The sequence below is a fragment of the Heterodontus francisci genome, unplaced genomic scaffold (genome assembly GCF_036365525.1).
Source record: "Heterodontus francisci isolate sHetFra1 unplaced genomic scaffold, sHetFra1.hap1 HAP1_SCAFFOLD_102, whole genome shotgun sequence".
NCBI lineage: Eukaryota > Metazoa > Chordata > Chondrichthyes > Heterodontiformes > Heterodontidae > Heterodontus > Heterodontus francisci.
The window spans coordinates 6,151,781-6,176,343 of NW_027140380.1; the positions used below are offsets into that span (position 1 = coordinate 6,151,781).

Consider the following 24,563-nt stretch of genomic DNA (forward strand, 5'->3'; position numbering starts at 1 on the left):
CCTCTGGCACCACACCTGTATCCAGTGAGGGATTGGAAAATGATGGTCAGACCTTCCACTATTTCTTCCCTGGCTTCTTTCAACAGCCTGGGGTACATTTCATCTGGTCCTGGTGATTTTTCCACATTCAAGGATGCTCATCCCATTTATACTTCCTCTCTCCTTAAGTTATCACGTCCAATACTTCACACTCCTCCTCCTTCATAACAATATCTGCATCACCCTCTCATTCGGGAAAACAGTAAAGTATTCATTAAGGATATTGGCAACATATTCCACCCCGATACAAAGGTTACATTTTTGATCTTTTATGTGCCCTGCTGCTTGCTTGGTTGCCTCCAACTCTCATGTTTTGTGACAACATCTTTGGTTCCATTGTTCCTTTGTTTGTCCATGTTCTTTCCTGCTTTCTCTTTGCTTTTCACCGCTGCTCCCAAACGCCTCCAGTGCAGTCAAAACACAAGGTGTCAGAAGTGCGATTCGAACCCACGCCTCCAATGGAGACTGGCGATCTGAACGCAGCGCCTTAGACCGCTCGGCCATCCTGACTACCTGCGACGTGTTATCAATGCTAAGGAAATTATTCATTCTTTGTGAAAGTATTTGTGAGATTGTGGAAATGTCTGGAAGAGGAAAGACCAGCGGGAAAGCTCGAGCCAAGGCCAAGTCTCGCTCCTCCCGGGCTGGACTGCAGTTCCCGGTGGGCCGTGTTCACAGGCTCCTGAGAAAGGGTAACTATGCTGAGCGTGAGGGTGCCGGAGCCCCGGTCTATCTGGCTGCTGTGCTAGAGTATCTGACCGCTGAAATCCTCGAGCTGGCCGGGAACGCAGCCCGGGACAACAAGAAGATAATCTCCTAATCTGAGGGCAACATCCTCAGACACCTGCAGCTGGCCGTCCGCAACGACGAGGAGCTCAACAAGCTGCTGGGAGGAGTGACTATCGCTCAGGGCAGGGTGCTGCCTAATATCCAGGCCGTGCTGCTGCCCAAGAAAACCAGCGCTCAGAGCTCCCAGAAAAAGTAAAGCGGCCAAAATGTCATCAAATAAACCAAAGGCTCTTTTCAGAGCCACCCACAGTCTCTGTGAAAGGACTGGTTACTGTCAGGAGGGAGTCAGTGATGGAGTTATTGTAACAGTGGATTGACCTGTTTCACATCTGTCCAGGTGTGTGTTCAGTTCCCTCTCTGGATTTCGCTCTGTCTCTCCGCTCACACATCTCCCCCTCTAGTTAAGTGAAGAAGTGAACTACAGGGTGTCAGAATCAACAATTTAATAAATCCCGCTGCCTTCGATTTTATAAATCCCGAGATTATCCCGGTACATTAACGGGAACTGGTTCGGAGCTGATGAATTAATTTAATAATGGAAGTGTCCGGGTTAATTCTCTGTTTTTCATTTGGACAGTTTGAATTGTGTTTTTTTTTCTCTCCGGTGATCTGAGCGCCGCTTCTCAATGAGAATCTGCTCCCGGAACAGAGTAAATGCAGGAAGGAAGAGGACATTCTCGGGCTGTGTGTTTCTCTCCTAACCTCATCTGTTTAGACCGCACTGTTCCCAGAGGACGGAATCAGTGAGAGTTGTGCACACACAGGAGCTGAGTCCATTGCAGCGCTCTCAGGTGTGCCTTCCCCCCGGCCCTCCCTATTCTGCGGACACAGAGCTGTCTGTTTCCCCCGGCGGCGGGATAGAGTCGGGGATTCTCTCCCCGCAGTGTCAGGGTCTGCAGCCCCGGGGAACTGGCGGTTTCAGTCAGAGTGACCGAGCTGCCTTACATATCCTGTGTACTGATCTCCAATGGATTCAAATATTAGTGAACTCATTGGGTAATGTTTGTAAATAACCCTCATGTGAACGGACCCGGCTCCATTAATGCCTTCCAAATAAAACTGGGATCCATTTCTTTTCCCCAAATGCCAGCTAACGGATCCCAGGAGCGGGGTTGAGATTGTGCTGAGCAGCAATGAGTCTCCGGTAATGCTGCTTTCTAAATTCCAGATCAGCTCTCAGTCCTGCAGGCCTTTCGGGAAAGTGATGTGACAAAACAGAAACCATGTGGCCGCCCCTCCAATCTAATGGGTTTGATGATGAACAGAGATGGCAGCTCTTTCCTTTGCTGATTTGGTGGCTCTGAAAAGAGCCCTTGTTACACTTGTTACTGAAGCTGGGTCTAAGGTGCGTTCCCCGCGGATGCGGCGGGCCAGCTGGATGTCTTTGGCCATGATGGACCGGGATCATTCTGTTGAATCTGCTCATTTTCCGGCAGAAGCATCAGTCGCTGTTTGAACTGTTTAAAGTCAGGGGTGTATTAGCAGCCAGAAAGTGAAGGGCAGTTCATTGCTCCCTGCAGCATTATCCGCCTCTTTCAGGAGAAAAGATCAGAAACCGCTCGTTTCTGTCAGTCCCCGAGAAGCCTGTGAGAAGCGGTTCGTCGCTAATTTGTTCCTTTTACAGAGTGGAAGCTGATATTTGTCCCGTTTTAAATTGCTGAACCGGACCTTCCTCCCGCCGCTTCCAGTTAACAGATTGACGAATGAAAACGATTCCTAAAATCGCGTCAGGATTTTGTGACGGTAAATACAGTAAAACAGAACATAAAATGAGAGGTTTTAAAATTGTTGCCTGAAAATTGAAATTTTCCATCACTTCAAGTCCTTCCTGCTCTGGAACTGCCAGGCTTTTTCCAATTGGAAAATCTGAGCCAATGAGAACTTCTATTTACTTATATGTGATTCTCCTATTGGTTAAGAATTGGATTTTGAAGCGGGTGACCAATCAGAGACAGAGTCAAACTGCGGGGATTCCAGGCCCCCAGTAACTGAGCTGAAACTGTTCAGATTGACAAACCCTGGCAGTAGCTTCACACATTGGACACTTCACACTGAGTCATTCAAGGGCTGGTGTGAGAGAAGCTTCAGATCCTGTCATTACTCTCTGACTCATTATTCATCTCGAACCAAACAATTAGTAAATGTGAAGCAGTGAAGAGACTTTTCACTCACACTGCAGAATGTGTCATCTGGGGAAATAAGGAACTATTATTTTCGGAGATTCCAGGTACGTTCCTCCCTGAACAAATCCATTCCTAACATTCCCGATCACAGCCTATCCCAGCTCCTGTTTTCACCCGACTCCAGCTGAATTGGAGAAACTCATGTGTTGGGGTTTGAGTTGTGAGGTGGGGTTTCTCCGCCAATGTTACTGTCTTACAAACTCTCCCCCTGAATTTGTGAACTGAGACTGCACCGCACACATCTCCAGTTAGAGTGAGGGCCGGACATCCCTCTGTTTTATGACAGAGAGTGGGGAAAGGGCTGGGTGGAGGGGAGTCACCAGGGATCCTGGATTTACTCCAAATCATTTCCATGTGGAATCTGCAGGCGGGGCCGGGACAGGGATCATTTGATCAGGGGATCAGCTCTTTCCTGAGAGATGTGGGTGGCTCTGAGAAGAGCCTTTGTGTTCAGATGTTTACAAGTTTCCAGCGCTTTCACTTCTTTCCAGACCCTGCTTTCTGAGACTTCGCTGCTTTCGGCTTGACCTTGCTCTTCCATGTCTGCACTTTCTTCAGCGCCTTTCCGCCCGCCGCACTCTTGCCTTTTTTGACCTTCTTCGCAGGAGACTTTTTCTGAAGCGCTGCTTTCTTCACCGCCTTATTTGGCGTTGCCGCCGCCTTGCTGCTCGTTTTCTTGGCTGTTACTTTCTTTGTTGTCACTTTCTTGTCTGCTGGTTTCTTCACTAAAGATTTCTTGTCTGCTGGTTTCTTCACTGAAGATTTCTTGTCTGCTGGTTTCTTCACTAAAGATTTCCTGGCTGCTGGTTTCTTCACCTTCTTTCCCACTTTTCCCTGGGTTTTCCTTCTTGCTGATTTTGAAGGAGCCGGAGGCGCCCTGTCCATTGCTCTGCACCAGGGAGCCTTTGTTCACATTCCTCTTGATACTTTGCTTGATCTGGGTCTTGAGCTTCTCCTGAGCGGTGGCAGACCTGCAAGGAATCAACTACCAGCTAGCGTATAAAGCGAGACCAAGGCTCAGGGCCTTCAGTTACCTGGAGAGGAGTCGGAGAGGCAGCGAATCCTGTGAGGAACCACAATCCAGGAAGGATGAGAAGGTCATTGTCAGGGTACAGAGGAGATTAAGTTAAAGATTTACAAGTTTATAAGCAAGCGCAGAGCCAAGGAACGGTGCTGGGGCAGATCAAATAATAGGAAGCTGTGATCAGTTGGAAGGCAAGAGTGACAGAAGAGATGATGGTGCAAGGCAAAAGTAAGGGAACAAATGAGCAACATTTTGAAAGCACAGATACCAGAAGTGGGGTTTGAACCCACATAGACACATGACTATTGAATCTTAAGTCCAACGCCTTAACCACTCGGCCATTCTGGTACGTTAACCCACCACTAAAAATGAAATTTAATGTGATCCGGGTGCCATCTGGCCTTTTCCAATATAAAGTTTTGACTCAAAAACAAGAAATGCTGGATTCACTCAGCAGGTCTGGCAGCATCTGTGGAAAGAGAAGCAGAGTTAACGTTTCGGGTCAGTGACCCTTCTTCGGAACTGACAAATATTAGAAAAGTCACAGATTATGAACAAGTGAGGTGGGGGTTGGGCAAGAGATAACAAAGGAGAAGGTGCAGATTGGACCAGGCCACATAGCTGACCAAAAGGTCACGGAGCAAAGTCAAACAATATGTTAATGGTGTTTTGAAAGACAAAGCATTAGTACAGATTAGGTGTGAATATACTGAATATAGAACATCAGCAAGTGCAAACCTGAAGAAAAACAACCTGAAAAAAACAGTGGGTAAGCAAACTGAACAAACTAAGATGAAATGAAATAAATGCAAAAAATGTAAAAAGGAATGCCAAAAAATGGAAGAAAAAATAACTAAAAATGACTAAAAATGAAAGTAAAGAGGGGCGCTGTCATGCTCTGAAATTATTGAACTCAATGTTCAGTCCGGCAGGCTGCAGTGTGCCTAATCGGTAGATGAGATGTTGTTCCTCGAGCTTGCGTTGATGTTCACTGGAACACTGCAGCAATCCCAGGACAGAGATGTGAGCATGAGAGCAGGGGGGAGTGTTGAAATGGCAAGCAACCGGAAGCTCAGGGTCCTGCTTGCGGACTGAGCGGAGATGTTCCGCAAAGCGGTCACCCAGTCTGCGCTTGGTCTCCCCAATGTAGAGGAGACCACACTGTGAGCAGCGAATACAGTATACTACATTGAAAGAAGTACAAGTAAATCGCTGCTTCACCTGAAAGGAGTGTTTGGGGCCTGGGATAGTGAGGAGAGAGGAGGTAAATGGGCAGGTATTACACCTCCTGCGATTGCAAGGGAAGGTGCCCTGGGACGGGGACGAGGTGGTGGGGGTAATGGAGGAGTGGACCAGGGTGTCGCGGAGGGAACGATCCCTTCGGAATGCTGACAGGGGAAGGGAGGGGAAGATGCGACTGGTAGTGGCATCACGCTGGAGGTGGCGAAAATGGCGGAGGATGATCCGCCATCATTATGACTCCTCTCCCATGCTAAATTGGACTCTTCATTATTTATGAACCTCAATCGGATCACCCCTCAGTCTAGGTTTCTCTAAGGTGTAGGGTCCCAACTCTTTTAGTCTAACTTGATAACCAAGATGTCTTATACTGGGAATTCGTCGAATGCCTCTCCTCTGTACCCTTTCCAAAGCCTCAATATCACCCATCATGTGAGGAGACCAAGACTGGATACAATATTCCAAGTGAGTCCTGACCAAGGTTTCATAAAAGGACAAATTCGGGACATCTCAGATACTGAAGGAGTCTGTGTCCAGAAGCAGCAAGACCTGGACAACATTCAGACTTGGGCTGCTAAGTGGCAAGTAACATTCACACCACATAAGTACCAGGCAATGACCATCTCCAACAAGAGAGAATGTAACCATCTCCCTTTGACGATCAACAGCATTACCATCGCTGAATCCCCCCACCATCAACATCCTGGGGGTTACCATTGACAAAAGCTTAACTGGACCATTCATATACATACTCTGGCTACAAGAGTAAATCAGATAGTGGGAATTCTGTGATGAGTAACTCAGCTCAAGGCACGTGGTGAAATGCTCATTAGGAGAGCTGGAGAAATGGACTGGTCAGGTGGGCAGAAAAGTGGCAAATGGAACTCAACTTGGAGAAGTGTGAGGTGATGCCTTTGGTGAGGTCAAACACAGCAAAGGAATACACAATTAATGGGTGAATGCTGAGAGGTGTAGAGGAAGTGAGGGACCTTGAAGTGAATGTCCAATAATCCCTGAAAGTAGCAGGACATGTTGATAAGTTGGTTGAGAAGGCTTATGGCATCCTTTCCTTTATTAGCCGATGTATAGAATATCAGAGCAGGGAGGTTATGCTGGAACTGTATCAATCATTAGTTAGGCCACAACTTGAGTTCTGTGTGCAGTTCTGGTCACCTCATTCCAGAAAGGATGTAATTGCACTAGAGAGGTTACAGAGGAGATTTACGAGGATGTTGCCAGCTCTGGAAAAATGCAGCGATGAGGAAAGATTGGATCAGCTGGGGTTGAATAGAGGAGGCTGAGGGGAGATTTGATTGAAATGTACAAAATTGTGAGGGGTCTGGATAGAATGGATGGGAAGGGTCTATTTACCTTAGTAGGAAGGTCAGTGTCTAGGGGGCATAGATTTAAATTGATGTGTTGAACAATTAGAGGGGAGATGAGGAAAGGTTTTTTCACCCAGAGGGCTGTGGGAGTCTGGAACTCACTGCCTGTAAGGGTAGCTGAGGCAGAAACCCTCAACTCATTTAAAAGGTGTCTGGATGTGCACCTCAAGTACCTGAACCTGCAGGGCTACCATCCAAATGCTGGGCAATGGGATTCAGCTGGGTGGCTCGTTTTTTGGCCTGCCTGTGCTGTAAACTTTCTATGTTCTATGATTCTATGCAGACACAATGGGCCGAATGGCCTCCTTCTGCACTGCAATAATTTTGTGATTTTTGACTCTCCAAAACTTGTCAACCATCTACAGGCACAAACCAGGATGAGTGCAACACCAACAATACTCTAGAAACCCGACACTGTCCAGGACAAAGCAGCTGGCTTGATTGTCACCCCATTCACCACCTTAAACATTCACTCCCTTCATCACTGACGCACAGTGGCAGTAGTGTGTACCATCTACCAGATGCACTGCTGCAACTCACCAAGGCTCCGCAGACAGCACCTTCCAAACCGAAGACCTCCACCACCTTGAAGGACAAGGGCTGCAGATGCATGGAAACACCACCATGTGCAAGCTCCCCTCCAAGTCACACACCATCTGATCTGCAAATATATCGCTGTTCATGCACTGATGCTGGGTCAAAATTCTGGATCTCCCTTCCTAACAGCACTGTGGGTGTACCTACACCACATGGAGTGCAGCAATTCAAGAAGGGAGCTCACCACCACCTTGTCAAGGACAATTAGGGATGGGTAACAAATTCTGGCCTTGCCAGTGTCGCTCACATCCCATGCAAGAATATGCCTCATTTTATACTCAATTGTCCTCTGAATGCAGCCCAACCCTCTATTTGCTCCAACTATCACTTCACAGCATTGCTGCTGTAACTTTAGAGATCTGTGCACCAGAACATCCAGATCTCTGCTCAAAATTATTTTCTTTCTCCACCTGCTTTATTGTTTTTCCCTGAAGGGTGTATGAATGTTGAGCATTCGCCCTGTCCACATGAATAACACTGCACTTACCCAAATTAAACATCATTTACCAGTCATGAACCCAATCTCCCAACACATTAAGATCAGCCTGAAACAGTCGAGTATCGTCTACAGTCTAAACACTCGCACAGATCTTCAAATCATCTGTAAATTTACAGATGGTGCCCCCTACACCTACATCCAGATCATTAATAAAAATAGTAAAGAGCAACAGTCCCAACACCGATCCCTGTGGGACACCACTGGTAACTGGTCTCCAAACAGATCCAGATCCATCTGTAACTACTTTCTGCCTACGTCTGCCAGTCAGTTCCCAATCCAGATCAATATATTACCACTGATACCAGGGCCTTTAATCTTATCGAGAAGCCTCTTGTGTGGAACCTTATCAAAATCTTTTGGCTGAGATCTGCTAATTGAACACAGGCCGGGGATGAGGCCCAGGCCTGTCCTGCTTTGTGTGTGGGTCTCAGGACCACACAAGGTGAGATCAGCTCACTGAGCACAGGCCCATCCTGCTCTATATGGTGCTCAGTACCTCACCAAATGAGAATAACTAACACACCACAGGCCATGGAGCCTCGGCCCATCCTTCCCTGATTGCGGTTCAGTGCCAACCAGGTCAGATCAGCTAATTCAGCACAGGCCGGAGATGGAAGCTGGATCTTTCCTGCTCTGGGGACACCGTACCATACCAGGTGCGATGAAGTAAAATACCACAGGCCGGGGATGGAGCCTGTAATTTCCCTGTTCTGTGTGGGGCTCTGTACAACAACGTGTGAGAAGAACTATCATCCCTCAGGCTGAGGAAGGAGCCTGGGCCCATTCTGTTCTGTGTGGCTCCTACCACACTGAGTGGGATCAGTTAACACAACACAGGCCATGACTACAACCAGGCCCTTTCCTGCTCCGTGTGGCTCAGTATCACACCAGGTGGCATCAGCTAACACAGCACAGGCTGGGGCTGGGGCTGGAGCCTGGGCCCGCCCTTCTCTGTGGGCTCAGTAACAACCCGTAAGATGAACTTTTTTCAAAAGACTTCAGTGTATTTATCTCTGTCCAACACTCTGAGGCACCTTTCTGTGTTTATAAAGAGTGTAATTTATTGACTGGTCTCTTGGATCAAACAGGGTGACAGACAGAGGTCTGTGTGCAGAGGGTTTGGGGGTGAGCTCTGATTCCTAACCCTTTCTGGATTGTGAGGAATAAAGAATGAATGAGAGAGAGGGAATGTGGGAGAAGGGATGATGGAAGAATTTGTCCGAGAACCTGATTAAAAGTGGCTCAAACGCAAGATAATATTAAGATATCAAGAGCAGAACATTAACATAATCTGAGTTCCGCGATCTGGTCGGTTCCCATTCCCCTGAAGTGAGCAATGAACGGGTGGGGAAATTCCGCCTGGAGTTATATTTGTCTCCAATGAAGATGAGTTCACAGTGAGGCTGGAATAGCTCAGTTGGGAGAACACTAGATTGAAGAACCAGGATACAATCCCTGGTTTCATCAGTTTTAATTTGGTGTCTCCTTCATTTTAAGTAGAGAGAATCAGAGGGGAGATTTTCCACTCTTGACCCCATGGGCTGAATTTTAAACTAACGGTGCGGCTCTCGGCAGAGGCACCGGAAGTGGGTGTCGTCACCACACGAGTGAAATGTGGCCGACCGACCCCGATCACGGAGCAGCCGACCAATTAATGAAGGGGAGGCGTGGGGCCCATGTAAACAAGGACCAGAGGTAGGGAACGAGGCACCGATGGCACCGACATCTGACACAACGGCAGGTGCTGGCACCATATTGAAAGGGCTGCCAGACCTGCATTCACTGCTGCCTGGTTTAAAGGAGTGTCTTCCTGAGAGCCCTCTGCTGCCCCAGAACCCGTTCTGCTGCCTCTGCTGCCCCAGGACCCATTCTGCTGCCTCTGCTGCCCCAGAACCCGTTCTGCTGCATCTGCTGCCCCAGGATCCGTTCTGCTGCCCCAAGACCCGTTCTGCTGCCTCTGATGCCCCAGGACCCGTTCGGCTGCCCCAGGACCCGTTCTGCTGCCTCTGCTGCTCCAGGACCCGTTCTGCTGCCCCAGGACCCGTTCTGCTGCCTGTGATGCCCCAGGACCCGTTCTGCTGCCCCAGGACCCGTTCCGCTGCCTCTGCTGCTCCAGGACCCGTTCTGCTGCCCCAGGACCCGTTCTGCTGCCTCTGCTGCCCCAGGACCCGTTCTGCTGCCCCAGGACCCGTTCTGCTGCCTCTGCTGCTCCAGGACCCGTTCTGCTACCCCAAGACCCATTCTGCTGCCTCTGCTGCCCCAGGACCCGTTCTGCTGCCTCTGCTGCTCCAGGACCCGTTCTGCGGCATCTGCTGCCCCAGGACCTGTTCTGCTGCCTCCGCTGCTCCAGGACCAGTTCTGCTGCATCTGCTGCCCCAGGACCTGTTCTGCTGCCTCTGCTGCCCCAGGACCTGTTCTGCTGCCTCCGCTGCCCCAGGACCAGTTCTGCTGCATCTGCTGCCCCAGGACCTGTTCTGCTGCCTCCGCTGCCCCAGGACCAGTTCTACTGCCTCTGCTGCCCCAGGACCAGTTCTGCTGCATCTGCTGCCCCAGGACCTGTTCTGCTGCATCTGCTGCCCCAGGACCAGTTCTGCTGCATCTGCTGCCCCAGGACCAGTTCTGCTGCCTCCGCTGCCCCAGGACCTGTTCTGCTGCCTCTGCTGCCCCAGGACCAGTTCTGCTGCATCTGCTGCCCCAGGACCTGTTCTGCTGCATCTGCTGCCCCAGGACCTGTTCTGCTGCCTCCGCTGCCCCAGGACCTGTTCTGCTGCCTCTGCTGCCCCAGGACCTGTTCTGCTGCATCTGCTGCCCCAGGACCTGTTCTGCTGCCTCTGCTGCCCAGGACCCGTTCTGCTGTCTCTGCTGCCTGATAGGTAAGGAGCTGAATGCGAGCCTGCAGTGACCATGGTCCAATGGTTTGGCGATGCCTTCCTGCAGTTTCGCCTCCAGGTGACAACAGATAGGTGGAAGATCCTCTTCCCCAGGGATGGGAGGTGGAGACCTGTCCACCTGACCAAGCAAAGCAGCTTTGAGATAGTAGGTGAAGTCAGCAGCCGTGGGGTCACCCCCAAGACATGGATCCAGTGCACGAAGTGGGTCAATGACCGGATCCGGGCTGCTCAGGCGCAAACTCAAAACACTTTGGACCCTTTGGACATTGCGCATGGCAGAGTGAGAGGGAGTGTTTGGTGGAAAGGGAGTGACCACCCAGTCATGTGTATTGGGGAAGGGCGCAGGACATGCTGCCTGAGGCTTGGCTGCATCTCGGTGGGAGGTGCACATCAGTCATTGAATAAACTCACACAGTCCCTCGAGAGGGGCCACATGCAGGAGGAATATGTGTGTCCACATCATGGACTGCTGGACTATCACCATCAGAGATATTGGGTTTGTCCCCGCTGGAAGACTAACTTTGTTGATCATAGTGGCTGCAGGAGAAGACAGCCCACAATCGGAAAGAGCATGTCAAGGCTGGCAGTGGATGCCTTATCTCCATGTCCTCATTCCGATGGAGGAGGAGGCCATGGAACAGGCAGGGCAGCAAAGCAGCTGCTCCATAGCTGATGGAGAGACAGGGACACCTACCTAAGAGAGTGAGTGAACATCTCCTGGGGCACAAGGAAGCATCCGCTGCAAAGGAGCCATACTGCTCATCTGTTCACCACTGCATCAATGGAGCTGCACAGTAGGGGTGGTTGGAATGTCACGATGGGCAGACCCTAACCCTTCAATGTCCCTGTTTTCACATTCAGGCAAGGATGAACGACAAGAGCGAAGAGCTGGAGAGACTGGGGGACAGCCAGACACCTCTTGAGGAGGAGGAGGGAGCCTCAGGTGGTACACCATCACCTCATTCCCCTGCACCCTCCACCAGCACAGAGACCCTTACTCGGTGGGTATCCACTTGCTGTTAGATTTGGGCACACAAGCTGGTGAGCACGTCACAGACAGGCCCGGGCAGCTGACGGAGGCTGTGATAGCCGAGGCCACTGGCAGTTGGAAGTCTGTGGGAGGCCAGGCCCATGCTGAGTCCCAGGCTGATGACGTGCCTCTGGTGTCACCAGCAACACGGGAAATACTGCAGCTGCAGCAAGAGGTCAGGCAACATCTGGCAGAGTTGCCAGAGGTTATGTGTACCCAAGTTCGGATGATGGAGGAGTCCATCCAGGCCTTGCATGCTGTACTGTCTCTGATGGGGGTGTGTCTGGCTTCCTTCCTTGAGAGATTGGTGACTCTGATGGAGAGCCAGATCCAGCCGACCAATCAGTGGCTGCCGGAGATGTGCGCAGACTTGCACTCCATCGCTTTGTCCATGAGCTCCATCCAGCGGTGACAAGGTGAGAGGGGGGACGTGGCACCTGAACTCTTCACCAGGTCCACGTCCCTCTCAGGTCAGCAGCGAGGTACAAGTGTGTGTTATAATGGGGAGCAGCAGCTGGCTGCTACATCTGGGGTCTCCTCTCAGGGTGTTCCTGGTGTGGACAGTAGCTCCAAAGCCCCTCTGCGAGTGACACAAGTGATGCCAGTGCCTGCGTCCATCATCCTCGATGACAGAGTGGGGTCCCTGTACCTGTGCAGGAGGCCCTCAGTGTGCCGGGGCCCTCCAGGCCTCAGGCAGCAAGAGGACGGCCACCAATGTCATCCCAAGCCATGGGGCAGCAAGGTCAGCAGCCTGTCTCCATCTCAGTTGACAGAGCAGGGGGAGCACCACGTAGGAGCACCCGGAAAAGATTTAAGAAGAGCAACTAGATTCACTGAGGGGTTCACGGGTGAATGTACATTCCAGATGAATAGGGTTGTGTTTGGTGTCACACGGAATATAGAAATGATGTTCTCTCACTATGTCTCCTTCTTATTGTTGATACCCTTTGGGACTTCATTTAAACCCTTCCTCCCAAGGGGCTGGAAGTGAGGGACCAAGCCCTGAGTTTACAAAGCTTTGGCCTTGTCACTGTGCGATGTGTACCTGGACGCTGCAGAACAGAAGGAAAGAGGTGACAACAGGGCTGCTTAAAGCTAAGACTTTATTGCTGTGGTTCCAGAAGGTGGTAAGGCTCAAAGGAAACTTGAATTTATAAGGGTGTCTCATGTTTCCCTTGTGTGTATCTCATGGCCCCTTTCCTGCTGTGCCTGAGGTTCTTCATCTGGCACTGCTTGGGCAGCATCCTCCTCCACATCCTCATCATCAGAGGAGACACCACACTCCACGATATCCTCACTAGTCAACACCTCACCCCTCTGTAATGCCAGATTGTGCTGTGCACAGCAAACCACCACGATATGCGAGACCCTCGCCGGGTCATACTGAAGGGCTCCACTGGATCGATCTAGGCACCTGAATCTCATCTTCAGGAGACCAATGGCCTCCTTGATGGTCGCTCGGGTTGACCCGCAGCAGGTGTTGTACCTCTCCTCTGCATCCGTGCGTGGGTTCCTCACAGACGTCAGTAGTCATGTCCTCAGTGGGTAGCCCTTGTCTCCAAGGATCCATCTCTGAAAGCGGATGGGGCCGCGGAAAGGTTCTGGCACCTGGGAGTGCCTTGGTATGCAGGCGTTGTGGCTGCTTCCCGGGATTTGTGCAAACACCTATGGGATCCATTTGCAGTATTCGCAGACCAATTGCACACTGAGCAAGTGGAAGCCCTTCCTGTTGAAGGCTGCTGGCTGGTCTGCAGGAGCCTTGATGGTCACATGGGTGCAGTCAATGACACCCTACACCTGGTGGAATCCAGCGATGGCCCCGAATCCGATAGCTCTCTCAGCTTGACTGTTTGGATCAATGTGCACATAGTCACCGGCCCTCCTGAACAGGACATTGGTGACCTCCTTGATGCACTGATTCACTACAGACTGTGAGATTCCACACATATCTCCAGTGGATCCCCGCAATGATCTGGTGGTGAAGAAGTTCAGTGGCACGGTGACCTTCAGTGACACTGGCATCAGGTGCCCACCAAGTCGCATAGGGCACAGCTGCATCATGGCAGAGAGATCAGTGACGACCTCCGTGGAGAGGTGCAGTCTGCGGAGACACTGTCACTCGGACATCTGCAGGTAGTTGAACCTCAGCTGACGTGTTCCTCTGCCTCCTTCTCCAGCCTCATGTTCGAGGCTGGCCTTCCTGTGGGCCCCCAAGCTGCTGTGGTGCCCCTGCTGGTGCCTGCGCCTCCCTCCCTTCCTCTCTACTCCTCCTCCTCCTCCTCAATGGGAGCCTCGAATCCAATGAGATTTTCGAATGAGGCCCATGACAGGTTGCCCCTCCCTGAGTGCAAGGCCTTCACAGTAAACAACACCCAGCCACATTTACCTCACTTGTCATCCTCAATGAGGTGGCACTGCCCCAATGACACCCTGGTGTGGCTCACCCTGCAGAGCTGGCACATTGGCCCCCACTCCTGACAGTGTTTCCCGATGCCCTTTCCCCCTCCACCCTTGCTGCCAAGTTTTGCTGCCTCACCCGATAGCTTCCCAGTGAAGACAACACTCAGCTCCCACCTCCCAGTCACCTCCTTTAACCAGGCGAGGCTCTGAAGCCCCGTGGTTCCCGTGTGCTATTAGTTCAATTGGATCCAGTGAATAAAATAGCTGACAATTGGCCTCATAAATACTTTAAATGCCTTCTTGCAGTGTGGATGTGCGAAGTCTGCCCTCCATGTCAGCCTCCGACAGAAAAATCCGGTCCAACGTCTTCCATCCCTATTTTATACACCCCCCCTCCCCCTCGGGTCGGGTTTTTTTTCCTGACCTGAGCAGGCCTTTACCGCTCTGTCAGTTCAGTGCCTTATTTAAACTATTACTTGGAGTTCTGTTTTACAGGGTCTCGGCTGTTTAAGTGTTTCCCAGACCCACTACTCTGATTAATCAGACATTTTGCTGCTAACTGCTGCTGCTACAATTGAAATGTAAAAAAGAATTTCCAGTGACCTGCAACCAAAGGGCAAATACATTTCAGAAAGATAAAGCTCATTCACCAATCCACAAATGTGTCTTTCTGCTTATATTTATAAACAACTCCTTCTCTCCACTATGAGAACTATACAATCACTACAGTTATTTGAAAGTTAGTATAAGATGTTCCAGTTCATCAATGTTAAAACTGCAGCAGGTATTTTCCAGAAAACTTCTCTGTTGGAACCTCAGTCCCATTTAGATTGAAAGTGGACAATTAATGTATTCACTTGTTCATTGTGGACAGGTGTCTGACTTCGAATAAATCTCATTAACTTTCAATGAGGTGGCAGTATTTCTGTGCTCCCATTTTACACAGTCTGTCCTGTTCATGCACCATGTTTTTGTTCTCCTCTCCCATTCTCCACAGGATACAGATTGCAAGCATCATCAATCTAGCTGTTGAAAAGCATTGGAAGAATCTGGTCACACAGGTATTGAAACATTCATTTTCTGCCATTTTACAAGTTGGTTGCTTTAAACACAGTACGATGTGCAATCATCTTGAAAAGAGATTCTCTTCAATATCCAATACAAACTGAATTACAAACCTGACAGACAAACACAGGAGAACAAGTGACCAGTGAACACAAACCTCATGGTGCTCATTTTCAGATTTATTGCAGTCATCCGAGAAAACAAGTGAAAGAATATTCCAGTGAAATGATTTGGAAAGTAGGCGTGACTTTTGTTGGTGTTTTCTTTGCTCTGTTGGTGAAACTTTCTTGCACCTGACTCCTGTTCATGTCTCTGTTTCCTCTATTGAATGAGGAAGGAGGTATTTGATCAGAAATCAACTGGATTGTGTACCTTTGAGATGGAATTTCTGCACCATCAGGGCTGGAAACAGGAGTGAGTGAAAGACAATGTGTGGAGCTTGATTTTGTACAGAGGGAGAGTAAATCTAACAGGACTGTGAGATATCGGCCTGGATTTTACAGCCCCAATAGCGGTGAACTCTGAGATTTTCACTGCTATTGAGGGTCTGAACAGCACTGCAACTGCCAGTACATGCACACACTAACACCAGCATCTGGAAGTTGTGGTGGTGAGAAATGTGCTCAGAAGGAGCCTCTGATCATAATCGCACCAGCCCACTCTTTAAAGTGACAGGGACCTGTAGTTCAGCAATTTGGGCTCATTGCCCACAATGTACACTGATTTTTACCTGGGTTGGATTAAAGCCGGTACCAACAGGCTGCTCGGGAAAGACTTTTCTGTTGACACAACTGCTCCACTATTCCAGGAAGACACCGGCAGCAGCAGTGGTCAACTTTCAGAGGGAATTCAGACATTTTAAATGTTGTATTTTATTTCTTAATTGTATGTAACTTTTTAGCATAGCCTGATCAGAGTTCTTAAATTTACATCTGACTTTTTATTAACAAGATTGAAGTGCTTTGAAAAGATCTCTAAATGTATATGACTTTTTATCAAGATTTACTTGGCTTCTTTGTAAAGACTCTTGAGCAAGATTGAAGTGACTTTTAAAAACTACATCTTATCCTTTAAAATCCTGCTTCCATGTAAATGACATTGGAAGATGACTTCAGAATAGCTTAGACTATCTTTCTAACAGGTACTGCAACAGCTTAAGACCTACTTTTCTGCAAAAGCTGGTGAATTACCTTCCGGGAGCGGAGAGGAGCGGAGCGGAGCAGACCTATATGGACCGATATGAGGAGAGCGTTGAGAGCGGAGCCTATAAATCCAATCCGAGGATCGAGGCCCAGTCTCTTCCCTTCCAGGAGTGGAGTGGAGCTCTTCCAGTGTGCTGGAGTTTTGAAAAAAAAGAAGCCAACTGTGATGTCAGAGGAGAGCTGCAAGGTGATTGGTTGGTGAGTCACTGCTGTTAGTGTATTTAAATATCTTAAAGAAAAGTGCAAAGTTTTTTTACTTGAAAAAAAAACCTCTGCTGATAAGATGAGAACTACTAAAGTGTTTTTTTTATTCAGTATAGCTTATGAAGGACTTGAGATTGTAGTGGGTAGAACAAGGCCCCTAGTGTCATTAATATTTTTTAATTAAGGGAGTAACTAATTAATCTAAGGGTAAGTCATGGCAGGAGAGCTCAGCCCCGTGATATGCTCCTCCTGCGCTATGTGGGGATTCAGGAACCCTCCCAGTCTCCATGACGACCATGTGTGCAGGAAGTGTATCCAGCTGCAGCTACTGGCTACTCGCATTATAGAGCTGGACCTGCGGGTGGTTTCACTGTGGAGCGTCCACGAAGCTGAGGGCATCATGGATAGCATGTTTAGTGAGGTGGTCGCACCGCAGGTAATGGATGCACAGGCAGAAAAGGGATGGGTGACCACCAGATGGAATAGTAGGAGCAGGCAGGTAGTGCAGGAGTCCCCTGTGGCCATCCCCCTCTCAAACAGAGATACTGCTTTGGTTACTGTTGGGGGGATGACCTCCCAGGGGAAAAGAGCAACAGCGCGGTCCGTGCCACCATGGAGGGCTCTGCTGCACAGCAGGGGAGGAAAAGGGGTGGAAGAGCTATTGTGATAGGGGATTCTATCATAAGGGGTGCAGATAGGCGTTTCTGTGGCCGCAAACGAGACTCCAGGATGGTATGTTGCCTCCCTAATACTAGGGTCAAGGATGTTTCGGAGCAGCTGCCGGAAATTTTGAAAGGTGAGGGTGTGCAGCCAGAGATCGTGGTCCATATTGGTACGAACGACATAGGCAGGAAGAGAGATGAGGTTCTGCAAAGTGAATATAGGGAGTTAGGCAGAAGGTTAAAGAGCAGGACCTCTAGGGTTGTAATCTCAGGATTACTCCCTGTGACACGTGCTAGTGCGGGTAGGAATAGGAGGATTAGGCAAATGAATGCTTTGCTGAAGACTGGCGAAGGCGGGAGGGCTTCAGGTACTTGGATCATTGGGATCTCTTCTGGTGCAGAGGTGACCTGTACAAGAGGGACGGGTTGCATCTGAACTGGAAGGGGACCAATATCCTTGTAGGGAGATTTTATAGTAATACACTGGAGGGTTTAAACTAGTCTTGCAGCGGGGGTGGGACCCAAAGTAGTAGTCTCTCCGATGAGATAGTTGAGGCAAATGGAGAGGTTAAAGCAAGCAAGTCCAGTAGGCAGGCCAGGAAGGGGCAGGACAGGGAGCGTGGAAGGTCTGGTGGGCTAAACTGCATTTACTTTAATGCAAGTATCCTTACAGGTAAGGCAGATGAACTCAGAGCATGGATCGGTACATGGGATTGTGGTATTGTAGCTATTACGGAAACGTGGTTGAGGGATGGGCAGGACTGGCAGCTCAATGTTCCGCGGTACCGATCCTTCCGGCGTGACAGAGGTGGAGGTAAGAGAGGAGGGGGAGTTGCACTATTGATTAGGGAGGACATCACGGCAGTACTTAGAGAGGATATCCCGGGGTGAATGTCCAGTGAGGCCATACTGGTAGAACTTAGAAATAATAAAAGGGTGATCCCTTTGATGGGATTATACGATAGGCCCCCCAATAGTCAGAGGGAAGTGGAGGAGCATATATGTAGGGAAATCACAGATAGGTATAGGAATTATAGGGTTGTAATAGTAGGTGATTTTAACTTCTCTAATATTGACTGGGACTGCCTTAGTGCTGAGGGATCAGATGGGGAAGAATTTGTTAAGTGAGTCCTGGAAAGTTTTCTGAAGCAGTACGTGGATGGCCCGACTAGAGAAGGGGCTACACTCGATCTCCTCTTAGGAAATGAGGATGGGCAGGTGGTTGATATGGCAGTGGGGGAGCACTTTGGGACCAGTGACCATAACTCTATTAGCTTCAAGATAGTTATGAAAAAGAATAGGATTGGTCCTCAGGTTGAAGTCCTAAATTGGGGGAAGGCTAATTTCCATGGCATCAGACAGGAACTCTCAAAAGTTGAATGGGAGAGGCTGTTTACAGGTAAAGGGACGTCTGGCAAGTGGGAGGCTTTTAAAAGTGAGATAGGAAGAGTTCAGGGCCAGCATGTTCCTGATAGATGGAAGGGCAAGGCTGGCAAGTTTAGGGAACCTTGGTTGACGAGGGATATTGAGCGTTTGGTCAGGACAAAGAAGGAGGCATACGTCAGGTATAGGCAGCTGGGATCGAGCGAGTCCCTCGAGAAGTATAGGGGATATAGGAGTATACTTAAGAAGGAAATTAGGAGGGCGAAAAGGGGCCATGAGATTTCCCTGGCAGATAAGATAAAGGAGAATCCTAAAAGATTCTATAAGTGTATTAAGAGTAAAAGGGTAGCTAGGGAGAGAGTAGGTCCCCTTAAGGATCAGTGTGGCAATCTATGTGTGAAGCCACGCGAAATGGACGAGGTCTTAAATGAATATTTCTCGTCTGTATTTACCGTGGAGAAGGTCATGGAAGCTCGTGAGTTCAAGGGAGGGAACAGCGATATCCTGCAGCATATCAACATTACAAAGGAGGAGATGTTGGAGGTTTTGAAGCGTATTAAGGTGGATAAATCCCCAGGGCCTGATCAGATGTATCCTAGGATGCTATGGGAAGCAAGGGAGGAGATTGCTGGGGCGCTGGCAGAGATTTTTGTATCATCGTTAGCCACGGGTGAGGTACCAGAAGACTGGAGGATATCTAATTTGTTAATTAATAAATTAAGTAACAAATCATGTCGCCTCTTTCTCTTCTAAACTCTGGCAGAGACAAGCCTAGCTTGTCCAATCTTTCCTCGTAAGACAGCCCACCCATTCCATGTATTAGTCTCGTAAACTTTCTCTGTACTACCTCCAATGCATTTACATCCTTCCGCAAATAAGGAGACCAGTACAGTACTCAGTACTGCAGAAGAGGTCTCACCAATGTCCTGTAATGCTGAAGCATAACCTCCCTACTATTGTATTCAATTCCCATGGTGATAAATGATAACATTCTATTAGCTTTCCTAATTACGTGCTGGACCTGCATACTAACCTTTTGCAATTCATGCCCTCGGTCACCCAGATCCCTCTGCATCTCAGAGCTCTGCAATCTCTCACCATTTAGATAATATGCTTTTTTATTCTTCCTGCCATAGTGGACAATTTCCGACTTTCCCACATTATACTCCATTTGCCAGGTCTTTGCCCAATCACTTAACCTATCTATATCCCTTTGTAGCCCCCTTATGTCCTCTTCATAACCTACTTTCCTACCTATCTTTGTGATCAGCAAATTTAGCAACAATACCTTCGGTCCCTTCATCTAAGTCATTTATATAAATTGTAAAAAGTTGAGGCCCCAGCACAGATCCCTGTGGCACACCACTCGTTACTTCTTGCCAACCAGAAAATGACCCATTTATGCTGACTCTCTGTTTCCTGTCAGCTAGCCAATCTTCTATCCATGCCAATATGTTACCCCCGACACCATGAGCTTTTATTTTCTGCAATAACCTTTGATATGGCACCTTATCCTTCTGGAAATCGAAATACAATACATCCACTGGTTCCCCTTTATCCACAGCACATGTAACTCCCTCAAAGAACTCCAATAAATTGGTTAAACATGATTTTCCTTTCAAAAAACCATGTTGACTCTGCCTGATTACCTTAATTTTTTCTAAATGCCCTGCTATAACATCCTCTGTAATAGCTCCAAACATTTTCCCTAAGACAAATGTTAAGCTAACTGGCCTGTCGTTTCCTGCTTTCTGTCTCCCTCCCTTTTTGAATAAATGAGTTACATTCACTCTTTTCCAATCTAACGGAACCTTCTCGAATCTAGGGAATTTTGGAATATTAAAACCAGCGCATCAACTATCTCACTAGCCAATTCAGGACCTGGCGACTTGTCAACCCGCAGCTCCAACAATTTGTTTAGTACCACTTCCCTGGTGATTGTAATTTTCTTGAGTTCCTCCATCCCTTCAACTTCCTGATCGCTGGCTAATACTGGGATGTTATTTGTATACTCAATAGTGAAGACCAATGCAAAGTATCTGTTCAATTCATCTGCCATCTCTTAATTATCCATTATTAATTCCCCAGACACACTTTCTATTGGACCAACAGTCGCTTTGTTAACTCTTTTCTTTTTAAAATATCTATCGAAACTCTTACTAGTTGTCTTGAAATTCCTTGCGAGCTTTCTCTCATACTCTAATTTTACCTTCCTTATCAATCTTTTAGTCATTCTTTGCTGTTTTTTTATATTCTGTCCAATCTTCTGACCTGCCTCCCACCTTTGCACAATTTTCGGCTTTTTCTTTACGTTTGATAGTATCTTTAACTGTTTTCGTGAACCATGGATGGTGAGTCCCACCTTTGGAACTTTTCTTTCTCGTTGAAATGTATCTATTCTGTGTATTCTGAAATATCCCCTTAAATGTCTGCCACTGCATCTCTATTGACTTATCCCTTAACCTAATTTGCCAGTTCACTTTAGCTAGCTCTGCTTTCATGACCTTATAATTGCCCTTATTTAAATTTAAAATACTAGTCTGGGACCCACTCTCCTCTCCTGCAAACTGAATGTAAAATTCAATCATATTATAATCGCTACTACCTAGGGGCACCTTAACTATGAGGTCATTAATTAATCCTATCTCGTTGCACAATGCCAGGTCTAGTATAGCCTGCTCTCTGGTTGGCTCCAGAATGTATTGTTCCAAGAAATTATCCCCAAAGCATTCTATGTACTCCTCATCTAGGCTACCTCTGCCCATCTGAATTTTCCAATCCATATGTAGATTAAAATCCCCCATAATTATCACAGTACCTTTCTGACAAGCTGCCATTATTTCTTCCTTTATATCCCATTCGACAGTGTGGTTAATGTTAGGTGGCCTGTACACCACTCCCACAAGTGACTTCTTGCCTTTATGATTTCTCATTTGTACCCAAACTGCTTCTGCATCCTGATCTCCAGAACTCAGGTCATCCCTCTCTATTACGCTAATACCATCATTAATTAACAGAGCTACCCCGCCACCTTTTCCAAGCTTCCTGTCCTTCCAAAATGCCATGTCACCTCCAATATTCACATCCCAATCTATGTCGCCCTGCAGCCATGTCTCTGTAATGACTATCAGATCGTACTTATTTATTCTATTTGTGCTCCCAGTTCATCTGTTTTGTTTCAAATGCTCCATGCATTCAGATACAGAGCATTTAGTTTTGTCCTTTTATTATTTTTGTCACCTCTAGCCTTATCTGTCGATTTACTCTTAGATTTGCACATTCTGTCCCTTCCTGTCACAGTCTGTTTATCATTTCCCATATTTATACCTTTCTCTCTTGCCTTGTCTCTCCTCCTTGATTCACCATATCTTCCCAAATTTGATCCCTTGCCCCCACTATTCGGTTTAAAACCGTCTCTACTTCCCTCGTTATGTGGCTCGCTAGAACACCGGCACCAGCACGGTTCAGGTGTAGACCGTCCCAACGGTACAGCCACCTCTTTCCACAGTACTGGTGCCAATGCCCCATGAACCAGAACCCACTACTACCACACCAGTCTTTCAGCCGCACATTACTTTCTCTCATCTTATTTGTCCTATGCCAATTTGCACATGGCTCAGGTAATAATCCAGAGATGATTAACTTTGAGGTTCTGCTTCTTAATTTGGTGCCTAGTTCCTCATACTGACTTTGCAGAACCTCTATCCTTGTCCTGCCTATGTCGCTGGTACCGACATGGACCACGACGACTGGATCCTCCCCCTCCCATTGTATGTTTCGCTCCAGCCCTGAGCAAATGTCCTGAATTCTGGCACCGGCAGGCAACACAGCCGTCTGGACTCTTGCTTTTGCTGCAGAGAACAGAGTCAATCCACCTTACAATACTATCCCCTACTACCACTACATTCCTTTTTTCTCCCTCTTTGAGCCGCAAACACTTACTGCAGACGTGTTTGCCCTGGATCACACAGGCATCCAGGAACTCCCACACGCTGCAGCTGTGACACATCACCTGTCCTGTCATCCTTAACGTGTTTCAATTAACTACTTAAATATTTTATTCAATTATTCATTTTATTGCATATTTTATTAAACTTACCACTAGTTTGTTTACTATTTTAAACGTAAGGACTAAAATGGATCTTAATCACTTACCAGATGCGCATCAAGCAGGTCGGTTCTTCCAAACCAATCAACCACCTGCTTGCCTGTGATGTCACAGCTTACCAGATCCTCACCAAACAGCTCCTTCCACTGCACCGAAGAAAGAACCAAATCCGGCATACTCACCCCAGCAGCTCTCTGTTTCCCTGCTCGCACTCTCCATTGTGACGTCACTCCTCGATTTTTTTTCCCCCTGCCGTGCTCCTCTCTCTCTCGCTCTGTCTCCGAGTCTGTGCTTTTGGCGCATTTCTTCATTTGTCGTTCCATTGTGCTCCTCTGTTTCTGGTCCGAAATCTGACTCAGGTGGGACTTGAACCCACAACCTTTGAATATCGTCTTAATCATTATTTAAAAGTCCAACACGCTATCCATTGCGCCACAGAGCCTCACACATTTTTATTAACATCACTAAGGCCTTTGATCTTGTCAGCAGAGACGGCCTCTTCAAACTGCAATGGAACATAGGCTGCCCTCCTGACCTCTTGGGCATCATCTCTTCTTTCCACGAGAACATGCACAGTTCCATAAGTTACAATGGAGCAACATCAGACGCTTTCAAGATCAGCAGTGGGGTAAAGCAGGGATGCGCGCTGGCGCCAACTCTCTTCGGAACAGAGGAACATCGGAGTAAGCTATTCAGCCCGTCGAGCCTGCTCTGTCATTCAATTCGATCATGGCTGATCACCTACCTCAAAGCCCCTTTCCCATGCTATCCCCATATCCCTTGATGTCATGAGTATCAAGATTTCTATCAATTTCTGTCTTGAACATGCTCAATGATTGAGCTGCCACAGCCCTCTGGGGCACAGTATTCCAATGATTCACCACCGTCTGAGTGAAGAAATTCCACCCATCTCAGTTTTAAATGGCCTACTCCTTATTCTGAGACGATGTCCTTTGGTTTTAGACTCACCAACCAGGGCAAACATCCTGTCTACACCCACACTGTCACACCCTGTAAGAATTTTGTCAGTTTCAATCAGATCACCTCTCATTCTTCGAAACTTTAAGGAATACGGGCCCAGTTTCCTCATCAGACAATCCCACCATCCCAGGGATTAGTCTGGTGACATAAAAACAAGAAATGCTGGAACCACTCAGCAGGTCTGGCAGCATCTGTGAAAAGAGAAGCAGAGTTAACGTTTCAGGTCAGTGACCCATCTTCGGAACTGACATATATTAGAAAAGTCACAGGTTATAAGCAAGTGGGGTGGGGGTGGGGCAAGAGATAACAAAGGAGAAGGTGTAGATTGGACAAGGCCACATAGCTGACCAAAAGGTCATGCAGCAAAGGCAAACAATATGTTAATGGTGTGTTGAAAGACAAAGCATTAGTACAGATTAGGTGTTAATGGACTGAATATTGAACAGCAGGAAGTACAAACCTGAAAAAAAAACAGTAGGTAAGCAAACTGAACAAACTGAGATGAAATGAAATAAATGCAAAAAAAAGATTAGTCTGTTGCCCCTCTGTTTCACCCCCTCTATGGCAAGTGTATCCTTCATAAGATGAGGAGACTAAACTGTACACAATACACCAGTGCGGATTCACCAAGGCTCTAGACAATTGCAGCAAGACATCTTTACTCCTGTACTCATGACCCCTCGTGTGGGTACAACATACCATTTGCCTTCCTAATTGATTGCTGCACCTGCACAAGAGCTTTTAGTGTCTCAGGAACAAGGACACCCAGGTCCCTTTGGACATCGACACTTCCCAACCTCTCACCATTTAAGAAATACTCTGTCTTTCTGTTTATTCTACCAAAGTGAATAACTTCACACTTATTCACATTATATTCCATGT

At 47.9% G+C, this 24,563-nt stretch overlaps 3 non-coding genes and 1 pseudogene across 3 annotated transcripts; 1 reads left to right on the forward strand and 3 right to left on the reverse strand.

Annotated features, from left to right (window-relative positions):
- Positions 1-465: 465 nt before the first annotated feature.
- trnal-cag (transfer RNA leucine (anticodon CAG)) lies at positions 466-549 on the reverse strand. The gene has a single exon. It is a non-coding gene; the product is annotated as a tRNA-Leu (tRNA).
- A 70-nt stretch (positions 550-619) lies between these two features.
- The window catches only part of LOC137359415 (histone H2A-like), a 28,045-nt pseudogene continuing 4,101 nt past the window's right edge, over positions 620-24,563 (forward strand).
- On the reverse strand, positions 4,301-4,383 carry trnal-uaa (transfer RNA leucine (anticodon UAA)). The gene has a single exon. It is a non-coding gene; the product is annotated as a tRNA-Leu (tRNA).
- On the reverse strand, positions 23,052-23,142 carry trnak-uuu (transfer RNA lysine (anticodon UUU)). Its single transcript is given in 2 exon segments — positions 23,052-23,087; positions 23,106-23,142. It is a non-coding gene; the product is annotated as a tRNA-Lys (tRNA).